Genomic DNA, 14,031 nt, shown 5'->3' on the forward strand with positions numbered 1-14,031 from the left:
TACAGTGCACTGGAGAAGGGTTTGGGCTGTGAGAATTGTTAACAAGGAGGCTCTCAAGCCTCGTGCTGGCAACCGAAAAAGAAAATAGATTAAAGTGCAACTACTGTGTGCCCACCCATTCATTCACATTGACTTCCAAAGGGAGTGTGAAGGTGGTTTCAGATACCAACGTTTGCGTAAGTTTGAAAATAAACCTGTTGTTTCCTCTTCATTTGAACTCAGTTAGTTGTTTACTATTGAAATTGAGATATTAGCAAAAAGTTAGTTTGAAGGTCTAGATGCAAATTAGATCGGTTCAGAACTTTCTAGGTAAGGCTTTGCCCTATTGGGTTGGTTTTGACCCCCACAATCTTTTAGGCCAGGCTTATTCACTACATCTCAGGAGAAACTATATTTGGTTGTGACTTTTGGGAAGAGTCGGATAAACCCCAGCGCTGGCATCCATATTATGGCACAGCAAGGCTGCAATGATCTGAACCCGTAGGCCTCTCTGTCTTTCATTTTGGCTCTTTGGCTGGCGATAGAAAAGGTGGAGCCCTGCAAGGCTTACGAAGAGTTTCAGCTCAGGATGTGGTGGTGTACAAGTTAGAGGGAGAGGAGTACATTTGTTTCTGTAAATATGTGGTCTCTCAATGCTTCCTGCTATGCTTCCAATTTAGGTGACTGAATTCAGTTTGGATACTTCTGCCATAAAATGAGGGCATGGTTAGTAAAGAATTTTTTTTTTTTTTTTTTTTTGAGACGAAGTCTCACTCTGTCACCCAGGCTGGAGTGCAATGGCCTGGTCTCGGCTCACTGCAACCTCCATCTCCCAGGTTCAAGGGATTCTCCTGCCTCAGTCTCCCGAGTAGCTGGGACTACAGGCATGTGCCATCACATCTGGCTAATTTTTGTATTTTTAGTAGAGATGGGGTTTCACTATGTTGGTCAGGCTGGTCTTGAACTCCTGACCTTGTGATCCACCCGCCTCAGCCTTCCAAAGTGCTGGGATTACAGGCGTGAGCCATCCCGCCTGGCTGAGACAGTCTTACTCTGTCCCCCAGGCTGGAGTGCAGTGGTGTGATCTTGGCTCACTCAACCTCCGTCTCCTGGGTTCAAGCAATTCTTCCGCCCCAGCCTCCCAAGTAGCTGGGACTACAGGTATGCAACACCACACCCAGCTAATTTTTTTTGTATTTTCTTGTTTTTCAGTAGAGACAAGGTTTTACCCTGTTGGCCAGGCTGGTCTCGAGCTCCTGACCTCAAGTGATCCACCATCCTTGGCCTCCCAAAGTGCTGGGATTACAGGTGTGAGCCACCACGCCCAGCCTTAATGAAGATTTCAGAAAGACTAAAAGAGCTTTACCCATCATATTTCTGGTCTCCTTTCCATCTACCATCCTTTCCATTAACATTTCTGTTATTAATTTTCAATTACCTTAGTAATACAGAACAATATATCTTGGAATATTTCCATGTTTGCATGTATAGCTCTTCCTTTGTTTTAACTGCTACTTTTTTTATTCTTTGGTATAGATATACTGTCATTTATTTTTGATATAATTTAAAAATACTTCAGTAATAATAATGAAGGCAGAATAATGGTTACCTTTGGAGGGGTATTGGTGGGATGTGGCGTGCAGGAATCTCTGGGAGGATACTATAAATAAATGTTCTATATTTGTTCTATATTTGGCTCTGAGTGACTACATGGGTGTATACACATATATAAAACTTGTCATTTGTATACTTTACATACTTTATTGTATACCTCACAAGTCTTTCAAGTGAACCAAAATCATCATATTTTAAAGATATTCTAAAGTGTTAAATTTTATTTCTAAAGAAATAGGACAGGGATGCAGAAAAGGAGAGGTGGGGAGGAAGTGAGCTAACATTTATTAAGCACCTTCTATCTGTGTATTACATAATTTCTTATATAATTATCAACAACTCTGTGGAGTGGGTATTCTTTTTTTTGTGACAGGATCTCACTCTTTCGCCTAGGCTGGAGGGAGTGCAGTGGTGGGATCATGGCTCACTGCAGCCTCAACCTCCTGGGCTCAAGTGATCCTCCCACCCTAGTCTCCCAAGTAGCTGGAACTACAGGAGTGCTTGACCACACCCAGTTTTTATATTTCTTGTAGAGACAGGGCTTCACCATGTTGCCCAGGCTGGTCTTGAACACCTGAGCTAAAGTTAACTGCCCACCTCAGCCTCCCAAAGCATTGGAATTACAAGTGTGAGCCACTGTACCCAACCATTTTCTTTTTCTTTTAACCCCACCGCTAGAGCCTCTGGTAACCATCTTTCTACTGTCTATGTTCATGAGTTCAACTGTTTTGATATTTCGATCCTACAAATAAGTGAGAACATGCAATGTTTGTCTTTCTGTGCCTGGCTTATTTCACTTAACATAATGACCTCTGGTTCCATCCTTGTTGTTGCAAATGAATGGCTCTCATTTTCTTTTTTTATGGCTGAATAGTGTTCCACTGTGTATGAGTACCACATTTTATTCGTTCATCTGTTAATGGACATTTAGGTTGTTTCTAAATCTTGGCTATAGCGAACAGTGCTGCAACAAACACAGGAGTGCAGATACCTCTTTGATATACTGATTTCCTTTCTTTTGGGTATATATTCAGCAGTGGGATTGCTGGATCATATGCCAGCTCAATTTTTAGTTTTTTGAGGAACCTCCAAACTGTTCTCCATAGTGGTTGTACGCAGTGTATGAGGGCTCTGTTTTCTCCATGTCCTCACCAGCATTTGTTATTGCCTGTCTTTTGTATATAAGCCATTTTAACTGGGGTGAGATGGTATCTCATTGTAGTTTTTATTTGCATTTCTCTGATGATCAGTGTTGTTGCACCTTTTCCTGTTCCCGTTTGCCATTTATGTCTTCTTTTGAAAAGTGTTCAAATATTTTGCCTATTTTTGATTGTATTATTAGATTTTTTCCTATAGAGCAGTTTGAGCTCCTTATATATACAGGTTATTAATCCCTTGTCAGATGGGTAGTTTGCAAATATTTTCTCCCATTCTGTGGGTTATCTCTTCACTTTGTTGATTGTTTCCTTTGCTGTGCAGAAGCTTTTTAACTTGATGTGATCCCATTTGTCCATTTTTTGCTTTGGTGGCCTGTGGTTTTGTGGGGTTTTGCTCAAGGAATTTTTGCCCCAACCGATGTCCTGGAGATTTTTCTAATGTTTTCTTGTAGTAGTTTCATAGATTGAAGGAGTGGATATTCGTACTCCATTTTGGTAGATGAGAAGATAGACTTAAAAAGGGTGAGTTTGCTCAAATTCACACAGGCTTGGTAAATAACAGGGTCAGGCGTTGAACTAAGATCATTCCAACTCTAAAGTTCTGAACGTAATTCTGGAAAGAGGCTGTTAAAGTTTAAGAAAGCAGAGCTCAGAGGCTGAGTGAATTACCCAAGATCATGCAAATCCAGTGGTCTCCTAGCCCACCACAGTTTTTGAAAAAGATGGAGTCCCACCATGTTGCTCAAGCTGGTCTTGAACTCTTGGGCTCAAGTGATCCTTCCGAGTCAACCTCCTGAATAGCTGGGACTACAGGGGCATGCCACCATGCCGAGCTCCCCACTGCACTTCTGTGCAACAACTGACTTCCTAGCCATTTAATTTTCAGCATGTTCAATAATGTTACTCTTTTTTAGATCCTGGATGAAAATGCTTTAAGTGAGGACTTACAGAGAAACTTCTAGAAATTTCCCACTGTCAAATAATCAAACATTTGGGCCAGGCGCAGTGGCTCACGCCTGTAATCTCAGCACTTTGGGAGGCCCAGATGGGTGAATCACCTGAGGTCAGGAGTTTGAGACCAGTCTGACCAACATGAAAAAACCCCATCTCTACAAAAAATACAAAAAATTAACCAGGCATGGTGGTGCATGCCTGTAATCCCAGCTACTTGGTAGGATGAGGCAGAAGAATCACTTGAACCTGGGAGGCAGAAGTTGCAGTGAGCCAAGATCATGCCATTGCACTCCAGCTTGGGCAACAAAAGCGAGACTCTGTCTCAAAAAAAAAAAAAAAAAAAAAAAAAAAATCAAACATTTAACATTCATAAAAGGGTGACCTTAAACTATTTGAGAGCCTGAGAACATTCTTATCATTTTGGTCCTAGGGCAACATGAAAATTATATGCTCTCATGGAAAATGATTTGGTTTTTAGCCTCACATGTGTGTATGAGAGTTAGGGACTTTCCTTATTTTGGAAGTTGTGGATGGTATATCACTTACTTGAAAGGTGGTAAGAATTGTTCAAAGTGACCAAGGAGTATCTGGGGGCAATTTAGGAAATTAATACCGAAGTATGAAATGCACAAACCTCTATATCATTTTGGTTATAGAGACTGGCTTTCCCTTTTCTGGCTACTTCTCCATTTAATTCATAAATAATAATAAAACAAATTAAGGGCTGGGTGTGGTGGCTCAGACCTGTAGTGCCTTCTAGTCCTTCGGGAGGCTGAGAAGGGCAGATCACGAGGTCAGGAGTTCTAGACCAACATAGTGAAACCCTGTCTCTACTAAAAATACAAAAAATTAGCCAGGCGTGGTGGCAGGTGCTTGTAATCTCAGCTATTCGGGAGGCTGAGGCAGGAGAATCGCTTGAGCCCGGGAGGCAGAGGTTGCAGTGATCCGAGATTGCGTCACTGCACTCCAGCCTCGGCAAAAGTTGAGACTTGCCTCAAAAAAAAAAAAAAAAAGAAAAAAAAAAAGTTAAGTTCCTCTTTCTACACTTTTCAATTTTAAAAACATTTTTTCCTTCATTCTTCTCCACAAATTTTTTTTTCTACTTTTCACTACTGAGTTACATATGTTTTCATTAAATCTCAGCACTTGGCATGAGATTGTTTACATCAAATGCACTTGATTATTTTTTAGAAACTGATAATTATTCTTTTTTAGTAATGACAGGAATGCAAAAAAAACACATATTCCTAATATAATCAGTGTATCCCCATAATTGGAATAAGTTCTATTCTGAAATATCATCTATTGAGAACTATGTCCTCAACAGCACACTTTTTAGAACTGTAAATAATATAATCTTAGAATGTTAGCCATGGAAGAGGCCTAATTTTGCACACAAGGAAAAAAATGTCCAGGGATCTTTGTGCAAATTTTTTTCATCAGTCAGCAATCTGACTCATATAACCCAAACGATGTTTCTTTATATTATTGATTAAATGAGTCCATAATGCCTACTTCCTTAGTGGAAGTGGTTTTGGAGGTGTGTATTATAATGCATGCAAAGTTGGGAATGCTTTCTGGATTCTCTTATTTAATTTGTAAACATAGAATCACTGGTAGAGAAAGAAGAAAATGAGAACAAAAGTATAGCATATTTCTTTCAGCTACTTGGGCTCTTTGGCATGAAGCCAGGTTACATATTAGCAGAATCATCTTAGAAAGGCCCCTAAAGTTAGTGACATTCCTTGTTGCCTCTAGAGTAGACTCAAAAAGGATAGACCTATGATTTTCTCTGCTAGAATATACTTCATATGCTAAACGGAACTTTTGGCTCTTTTTGACTGTTTCTCTACATTGAGCAAGGTAGTCAAGTCCAACCTCATGTTCATAAGATTTGACATTGACATAAGATTTTTCTCAGCCACTTTGCCACCTGGAGACCTCCAGCCAGTCCTGCCCCTGCCAGGGCCTTACTAGGCCTGGCCTGGTAACAGGAGGTACCCCGCCCACTCAGCCAACGAGGCTGCACCTGGCTTGCACTCCAGCATGGATCCCGTGGTCACTGCAACTGTGTGCTCAGCCCCTGGTGGGAGCAGGGTGTGTGAGCAAGCAAATGCAAGCCCAGCCAGAAGCTCCAAGTGCTGGCACAGGAGTGGGCTCTGTGCAGGGCTTGTGGCTGGACCAGGTGTTTTGCAGGCAAACTCCTGTGGTGGAGTCCAGTGTCCAAATGAGGGGAACATGGTGGTGCTGCAATCCCGAAGCCTCAGAGAGGGTTTATGAAGTGTTAACAGCTCTTGTAGCCCTGCGGTCTGCAGCCCGATGAAGCGGGTCCATGGTTCTGGGCCTGGCTGGCCCTGCCACTTCCTGTCATGTGGGACAGCTGCGGGGTGCTGGTGGGGGTGTGTGGGGCTACACTGTTACTGCCTTCTTCATACTGGTGTTCACTGGGGTCCCAAGTTCTTGTCCTGTGTCCAAGAAGAATGAGATCAGACTGACAATCAAAGGGTGAGAAGGGAGTTTTATTAAGTGACGAAATCGCTCTCATGGAGGGGGGCTGCAAGGGTGGTTCCGCCAACTGAAGTCAGTGGTCTCTCTCAGTGTGGCTCAGTCTGGGGTTTTTATTGGCACAGGATGGGGGAGGGGTAGTCCGTAGGTAGTATTAGAAAATACATTCAATTGATTAAAAGGCATTATTCGGAAATAATGAATTGGGAAAATGTGGGCAAACAGGAATAGAAATTATCACTCGGGGTCATGAGTTTCATCTGGAAGCAGCAGCCTGGTCTTTCAGGCTTCAGACTATTTTTGGCTTGAAGGTGAGGTTTCACCAGGGACCCGCCCCATCTGCCTAGGTATTTGTCTGCCTCCTGCTATCAACATGGTTATGATTTTCTGATGATGACAAACCCACAAAGTAAGTTCAAATCTATTATCTGATGAATAAAAGGTTTTGTTCAAAATGAGTTACTACTACTTCAATAGAAATATATTTTGAAATATTATTTCTGGAACATATGATTTTATATTATTTAACTCTAAAAGGAGCTACATTTCCTCCTCTTCCCAAAATAATTGTTTTCCTGTTTTTCTTTTCTGATTACCAAAATAATACACTGATGCAGAAAATTCAAGAAACATATTAAGAAATAAAGTTATCCTAATTCCCAAAGTTGACATGTTCAAAAATATCCTTCCTGATAGCTTTCTATGCATTTATCCATATGTGTGCATATGTGTTTGTGTGTATATATGTATACATATATATTTTTAATATAAATGATATCATATTCTTTTGTACTTTGTCTTTTATTCAACAATCTGCCATGGAGATTTTCTTTCTTTTAATGAGTGTTAAATTCTGTTTGGCAACTGCATAGCAACCCATTGTATGGATGTGCCAGAATTTAATTAATCCCCAACTGATGGACGTTAGCTTGCTTCCAACTTATTATTATAATAAGCAAGAGCTGAATTAGCACTTAACTCCAAGAACTTATTGGTAAAGTAGATAAATTCCTAGAAGTCCAATTCATGTTACTGATTTGCTTTTCCAAAACTGGCTTGCTTTCTAAAACCTTATTTTATATATAAATATTTATATAAATGTATACATGTAATACATGTATTTTACCAGCTTTCATTGCTACCAACATATGAGAGTATAGCAGCATATTTTTCAGTTCACTGACTTGAAAGTCTTCCAATATTCAGAATTACTACGCATTAATTTTGGCAAACAGGTGTCAAATGTTCTTAATGGGTAGATTAAATGAACGTGATAGTAATGATCAGAAGGCAAAACAAGTCTATCCAACTGTTTGTCACGTAGTCAGAAAAAAATCTCTTTTTTCTTTATGCCCCTACACACAATACTTTGGGTGTACCTCTATTGGAGCACTTTTTAAATTTTGACTTATATTCTTAGGTGTCTTTCCAGTTAATGTTAGCTCTCTGAAGACAGGAACTGCACTGCAATCCTGCAACCATCTCATACGGTGTGTTTGTCCCTTAATAAACTTTGTGGATGAAAAAATAGCCACAAAATTTTCCATTTGCTTCTCTCCCATTTAGAAGCATCCACTTCCCTCTTTTCCCTTTGCTTTTGAAATGTAAGTGTAATATTTGCCCAGGGTAAACAGACTTGGAGCCTGGGAGACAGCATTGTGTAATGGACGTTAATTTAGCCTGATTCCACTCTTAGCTCTCTGATTTGTTAGATCTATGATCCTGGGCAAGTTGCTTAAGTCCTAATTTTCTCTTTTGTAAAATGAAGATATAGATTCTACTTCAAAAAGTGTTGTATGGATTAAAGGGGATCATGTTTTAAAGCCTTTAGCAAGGTGCCTACTATAATACTTGATGAAGGATAGCTGTAACTATTGCTATTTCCTCAAAGGTATAGCTATCCTAATATGTGTATATATACGTATATGTCATTGGCTATTTCTTGCCTTCCATTCTAGTGGACACATCAACTTCTGGGTTGAAGGCAAAAAGAACCTAAAAGTTTAATAGAGATTAGGGGCTTAGACTATCAGTAAAATCAATTTAGAACATATGTCAGTTAATAAAAATTAGGTTTTTATGAAGTTTTTAAAACACATGCTTGGAGTATTGAAATAGGGGAAGAATAGGGTTGGGCTAGGTAGTAGTAACCATAAGAGTATTTTATTAGGGTAAAAAAAAAATTAATAACTGTAGGCCCTATCTAGCCTAAAGCACCACATTATACAATTCCAGGGAATTAAAAAAAAAACAAATATAAAAATGTAAAAGTTGAACCACAGTGACCTTTGTTCTTTTCCAACTAGCAACCAACTTTTCATAATGACAATCTACTTGAGTCTTTTTGCACTAGTGCTATTATTAGTTTTTACCAGGCTTACCTTTCTGCACTTGAGCATATGTACCTGAGCTTATTTTCCATGTAACAGTTGAGTCTTAAAAATGTGGGAACAGCCAGGAGCAGTGGCTCATGCCTGTAATCCCAACACTTTGAGACACCGAGGTGGGAGACTTGCTTGAGCCCAGGAATTCCAGACCAGCCTGAGCAATATGGAGAAATCTCATCTTTGCCAAAAATACAGAAAAATTAGTTGGGTGTGGTGGCGTGTGCCTATAGTCCCAGTTACTCGGAAGGCTGAATTGCTTGAACCTGGGAGGCGGAGGTTGCAGTGAGCTGAAATTGTGCCATTGCGCTCCAGCCTGGGTGACAGAGTGAGACTGCATCTCAAAAACAACAACAACAACAAAAAGCACAACTCAAAGCCACAAAGCCAAACAGCAAGTGCTTTTCTAATAGTTTATAAAGCAAAAGATGGCAACATCTTCTGAACATAATAAGCATTTTCAAGTGTGGGTCAAAGACAGCTCCTTTTGAAAGGCAGAATTTTTAAAAAGATGACCAAAACATTTACTTTGTGGAACCTAGTGAATGTCCTCTTCTCTGTAAGCAAAAATACGCTTCTCCCTTCTCCCCGTTCCGCTAAGGATGCCAGATCCTGATTCATTTTCTGTTCAAGACCCAGCAGAAACACAATGCTCCATTTTATAGAGGCTTATTACAACACAATGACGGCACTATCATTTCTGTCAGGGTGAAGTGCTTCACTTGGCTCTGGGCCAGTTAAACTCAGTGTTGTTTAGCACTTCTGTAATTTTGGACACAGGCAAATACCTTCATGTTTACGCATTCTGTATGCTTTTAGGAAGCATTTTTAAAACGTGGTTTTAACAGCATCTCATTAGAAGCAGCAGTTGGATTTTGCATGTGACCAGATTTCTTATCCCTGGTGTGAACATTTAGTTTTTAAGGCATTGAAGTGAAAGCACCACCCACTTCTGAGGCCAAAACAGTCGTAAAACCCCTTTGTCAAAGAAAACCTGTAATTGTAAAATTCCTCCTTGATTTCATCGTTCATGTGGACTGAAATAGAGTTCCCTTTTTGTTTTTTTTTTCTGGTTATGTGGTGTGCGGTCATTCTTTTGTTTTTTTTTTTTTGAGACCGAGTCTCCCTTTATTGCCAGGGTGGAGTGCAGTGGCACGATCTTGGCTCACTGCAATCTCTGCCTCCCGGCTTCAAGCTATTCTCCTGCCTCAGGCTCCCGAGTAGTTGGGATTACAGGTGCGTGCCACCAAACCCAGCTAATTTTTGTATTTTTAGTAGAGACGGAGTTTCACCATGTTGGCCAGGATGGTCTCCATCTCCCGACCTTGTGATCTGCGCGCCCTGGCCTCCCAAAGTGCTGGGATTACAGGCATGAGCCACAGGGCCCAGCCCCAGTGTGTGGTCGTTATTGATGTTGTTTTGAATAAGTTATAGACAGTTAAGGAAACATCTTAGAGAACCGGCCAAGCTCTAAAGCTAGGCACATTTCATAGTTTTGTCTATTTAATAATAAAAGATAAGAATGTTTTCCTGGAAGCCTCCTGGTCCGACTCCCAATACCTGCCTGGGGATAGCACTGTGGACTTTTGTCCCAGAAGACTACTGTCTGGATAAACGTTTTGTAAGCCTTACTTCCTGGATGGGAGCCAACTGATTGCTTACACGTGATATTCACCTCCCCCTGTGAACAGTCATGGTGGCTGCTGTGTACTGGAGTCCTGCAGCTGTACAGAGGACACATTAGGAGAGAGGGGAAGAGTCCTTTGCAGGAGCACAGCTGTGTAGCAGGCTTTTTATCCAACAGCAAAACCAAGCCTAGCAAGTTAGTTATCGCATTCCTTTTTAGCAATATGACATGACGAACATGCTGCAATGACTTCCACAAACTTCCCTCCTTTTTGCTTACATTGGGGGTAGAATGAGAATAGAAAATGAGATGTCTAGGGAAAAACAAAGTATTTGTTTATTCAGACATTTATTGACTGTAAATGCAAACATTTACTAAGTCCTCTCTGCAGGCCAGGTACTGTGCTCAATGTTTTACATGTGTTCTCTCTCTCAATTCTTACCATAACCATCAAGTAGATAAATCCCAACTTCTGTTTAGCAGCTGAGGAAATTGAGCCTTTGGGGAGGCTAAGAAACTTGCCCAAGGTAACATAGTAGTAAGAGGCAAAGCTGGGACTCTATCCTGATGTGATGCCAAGCTTATGCTCTTAACCACTGTGCTATACTGCCTCCCTGTGTTAGAATATCTTTTACTTTTTATCCCCAGCACCGTGGAAGGTAGGAAGTAGAAGATAAACCTGCTACATGGTAGTTGCCTTGAGATAGTATCATGTATGTTTGCCATTATATTATATTCTTATGTTAGGGTATGCTAAATTTCTATGTTCTATTTGAAACAACCAGGAAACCTAACTGGGCTCAAGCAAATATAATTCAAGCTGTTTGATCTCTAAAATATGATTATAATGATCTCTTCTTGTTGGCCTGTCTGTCCCTGGCTTTCTGAAGAGATGTTTTGTTTTGTACGTACAGTTGTCACTGAGAAATACCAGCTGCAGGGGAACAATTCATGACATTACCTTCTGCCCCGCCTCTTCCCTCCCCACAACCCCCGGTCCTGGCGAGGGCTATTATTTTGAATGAATATGATTGACAGAGATGGGAAGGTCTCACATTTATTTTTCTTATAAAATTTACTGAAGCTAAAACTTCTCCAAAAGAGGTCCCAGCATTTTCCTCTGCTTCAGAAACAAACCTTCATAAGAAAACAAATGCTGCCAGTGAAACATAGTTGAAAGAGAGGCAGATGAAGGAGGAACACTTTTAGGAGTTTCAAGCACTGTGATAGCAATTGTCTTTTATTTTTGGAATCCTGAGGGATAGTTACATCTTAAAGCACAAACTGAAGATAATTCCCGAGGTTACTGAATATCCTCTGATAGAGACATCAGATTTCAGGTTGGTCTAATTTTCTTTGACTACTCATTTCTGAAAATTGCCTGTGGGACAGAGTCCATCCTTAAATTAAGCTTTCCCCTGGCTGGGCGTGGTGGCTCACGCCTGTAATCCTAGCACTTTGGGAGGCCAAGGCAGGTGTATCACTTGAGGTCAGGAGTTTGAAACCAGCCTGGCCAACATGGTGAAACCCTGTCTCCACTAAAAATACAAAAAAACTAGCCGGGTATGGTGGCTTGAATCTGGGAGGCAGAAGTTTCAGTAAGCCAAGATCGCGCACTGCACTCCAGCCTAGGGTGATAGAGCAAGACTCCATTTCAAAAAAAAGTTAAGCCTTCTCCTAATTCCATATTCTATATGAGGAAGTATCCTTATGTAACCTAAATCAGAATAAATCTGTATCTATTCCCCTGGTCTTCCATGCAAGTATAAAGCTTTCTGCTATACTAGAGGCTCTCAGTCTCCTGCGTTTGTAGCACACTTTCAAGTGCTGTAAGTACTGGCAACACAAATAAGGGCTTAAAGGAATCGAAACGATACCACCATGTTCAGTATGATATTATGATAAAACAGTATCTTATGGTATCCATACAAGTGCATACAGCAAAGGCACAGCTCCTATGCTTCCCTTTCCATGCCACATCTAGGTTTGAAGACTGCTCAGTTTACTGCCCTTACGTTGATGTCATTTTTTTTTGAGACGGAGTCTTGCTCTGTTGCCCAGGCTGGAGCGAAGTGGCGTGATCTCGGCTCACTGCAAGCTCTGCCTCCTGGGTTCACGCCATTCTCCTGCCTCAGCCGCCCAAGTAGCTGGGACTGCAGGTGCCCGCCACTACGCCTGGCTAATTTTTTGTATTTTTAGTAGAGACGGGGCTTCACCATGTTAGCCAGGATGGTCTCGATCTCCTGACCTTGTGATCCACCTGCCTTAGCCTCCCAAGATGTCTTCTTATATGTTTGGGGAACAGTGTTTCCATGTTTTGGAAAACATGTAATTGTTCTTGGTTGCAATCTGTCATTATGTCACCACCTTTACTTTTTCCAGAATGAATTTTGATAGACCTTGGTGAAACCATATGTATACTCAGTTGCAACAAAAATAGATTGTACAAAATTTTGGCAAACAAATGAGGTGCCATAGCATACTGTTGGAAAACCACTCCCTTATATATCTGAAGAGTAAATCACAATAAAAGAAGAGCAGAATGAGGCCGTACCCAGTGAAAGTAGAGACGGTGAAACCCGTCTCTACTAAAAATACAAAAATTAGCTGGGCATGGTGGCGGGCGCCTGTAGTCCCAGCTACTCAGGAGGCTGAGGCAGGAGAATCACTTGAACCTGGGAGGCAGAGGCTACAGTGAGCTGAAATCATACCACTGCATTCCATCCTGGGCAAGAGTGAGACACTGCCCCCGCCCCCCCCCAAAAAAAGAACTGAAAGAAAAAATCGAAACGGCATCTGAGGGTCCTTGCCCAATGGCTCTACACTGGCATCTGAAAGCAGACCTTTGCCCTTCTCCTTGTGGGATGACAATGCGAGGCTGCTTTTCCAGTTAGTGCCACTTAAGAGTTGATTGCTCTGGGAGACATATGGACATGAGGTTTCTTGGTGAAGCCTGAATAACGTCCTAGAATGTCAGTGGGTTCTTACAGTTTGATGATGTAGAGGTGTGGATACGTGCAGAATAACATTACACATATATACTTAAAAGTTAGCACTTGTAGGGCTGGGTATCATGGCTCACGCCTGTAATGCCAGCACTTTGGGAGGCCAAGGTAGGCGGATCACAAGGTCAGGAGATTGAGACCATCCTTGCTGGCACAGTGAAACCCCGTCTCTACTAAAAATGCAAACAATTAGCTGTGCGTGGTGGCGGGCGCCTGTGGTCCCAGCGGCTCAGGAGGCTAAGGCAGGAGAATGGCATGAACCCGGGAGGCAGAGTGTGCAGTGAGCCGAGATCGCGCCACTATACTCCAGCCTGGGCGACAGAGCGAGACTCCATCTCAAAAAAAAAAAAAAGTTAGCACTTGTTTGGTATTAAAAGCTCAGGTTTGCAAGGGTCGGCCTTGAATTTAGAGAAGCTTGTGGTATTATCACTCTGTGTTCGGAATTACCCAAGTGATTCCAGGAAGATTAGGCAAGTTTTTTTTATTATCATGCACATTAATTTAGGAAAATTTGGCTGGAAACTTTATTTCCGTTTTTCTTAAAGCAAATATCTAAAGTTAATCCTTTTTAAATACTACAGCATTCATTTTCCTCAAGTTTCTTAGCATCATAGGCAAATGTAAATCCTGGGTAGTTTGGAGAAATGAATCAAAAAGAGAAGGAATGAATAAAACTCAACAAATTTCATTTGGAATAAGCCTGTGCCTAATGCTTATGTGCAGTGTGCGTAAGGCATAGCTACCTTATTCAAATTATTTGTTGAAGGTCTACCATCTACCTAATCTATATTCTAGTTTCTGGGGAT

Source organism: Piliocolobus tephrosceles, chromosome 11 (genome assembly GCF_002776525.5).
Source record: "Piliocolobus tephrosceles isolate RC106 chromosome 11, ASM277652v3, whole genome shotgun sequence".
Classification (NCBI taxonomy): Eukaryota; Metazoa; Chordata; class Mammalia; order Primates; family Cercopithecidae; genus Piliocolobus; species Piliocolobus tephrosceles.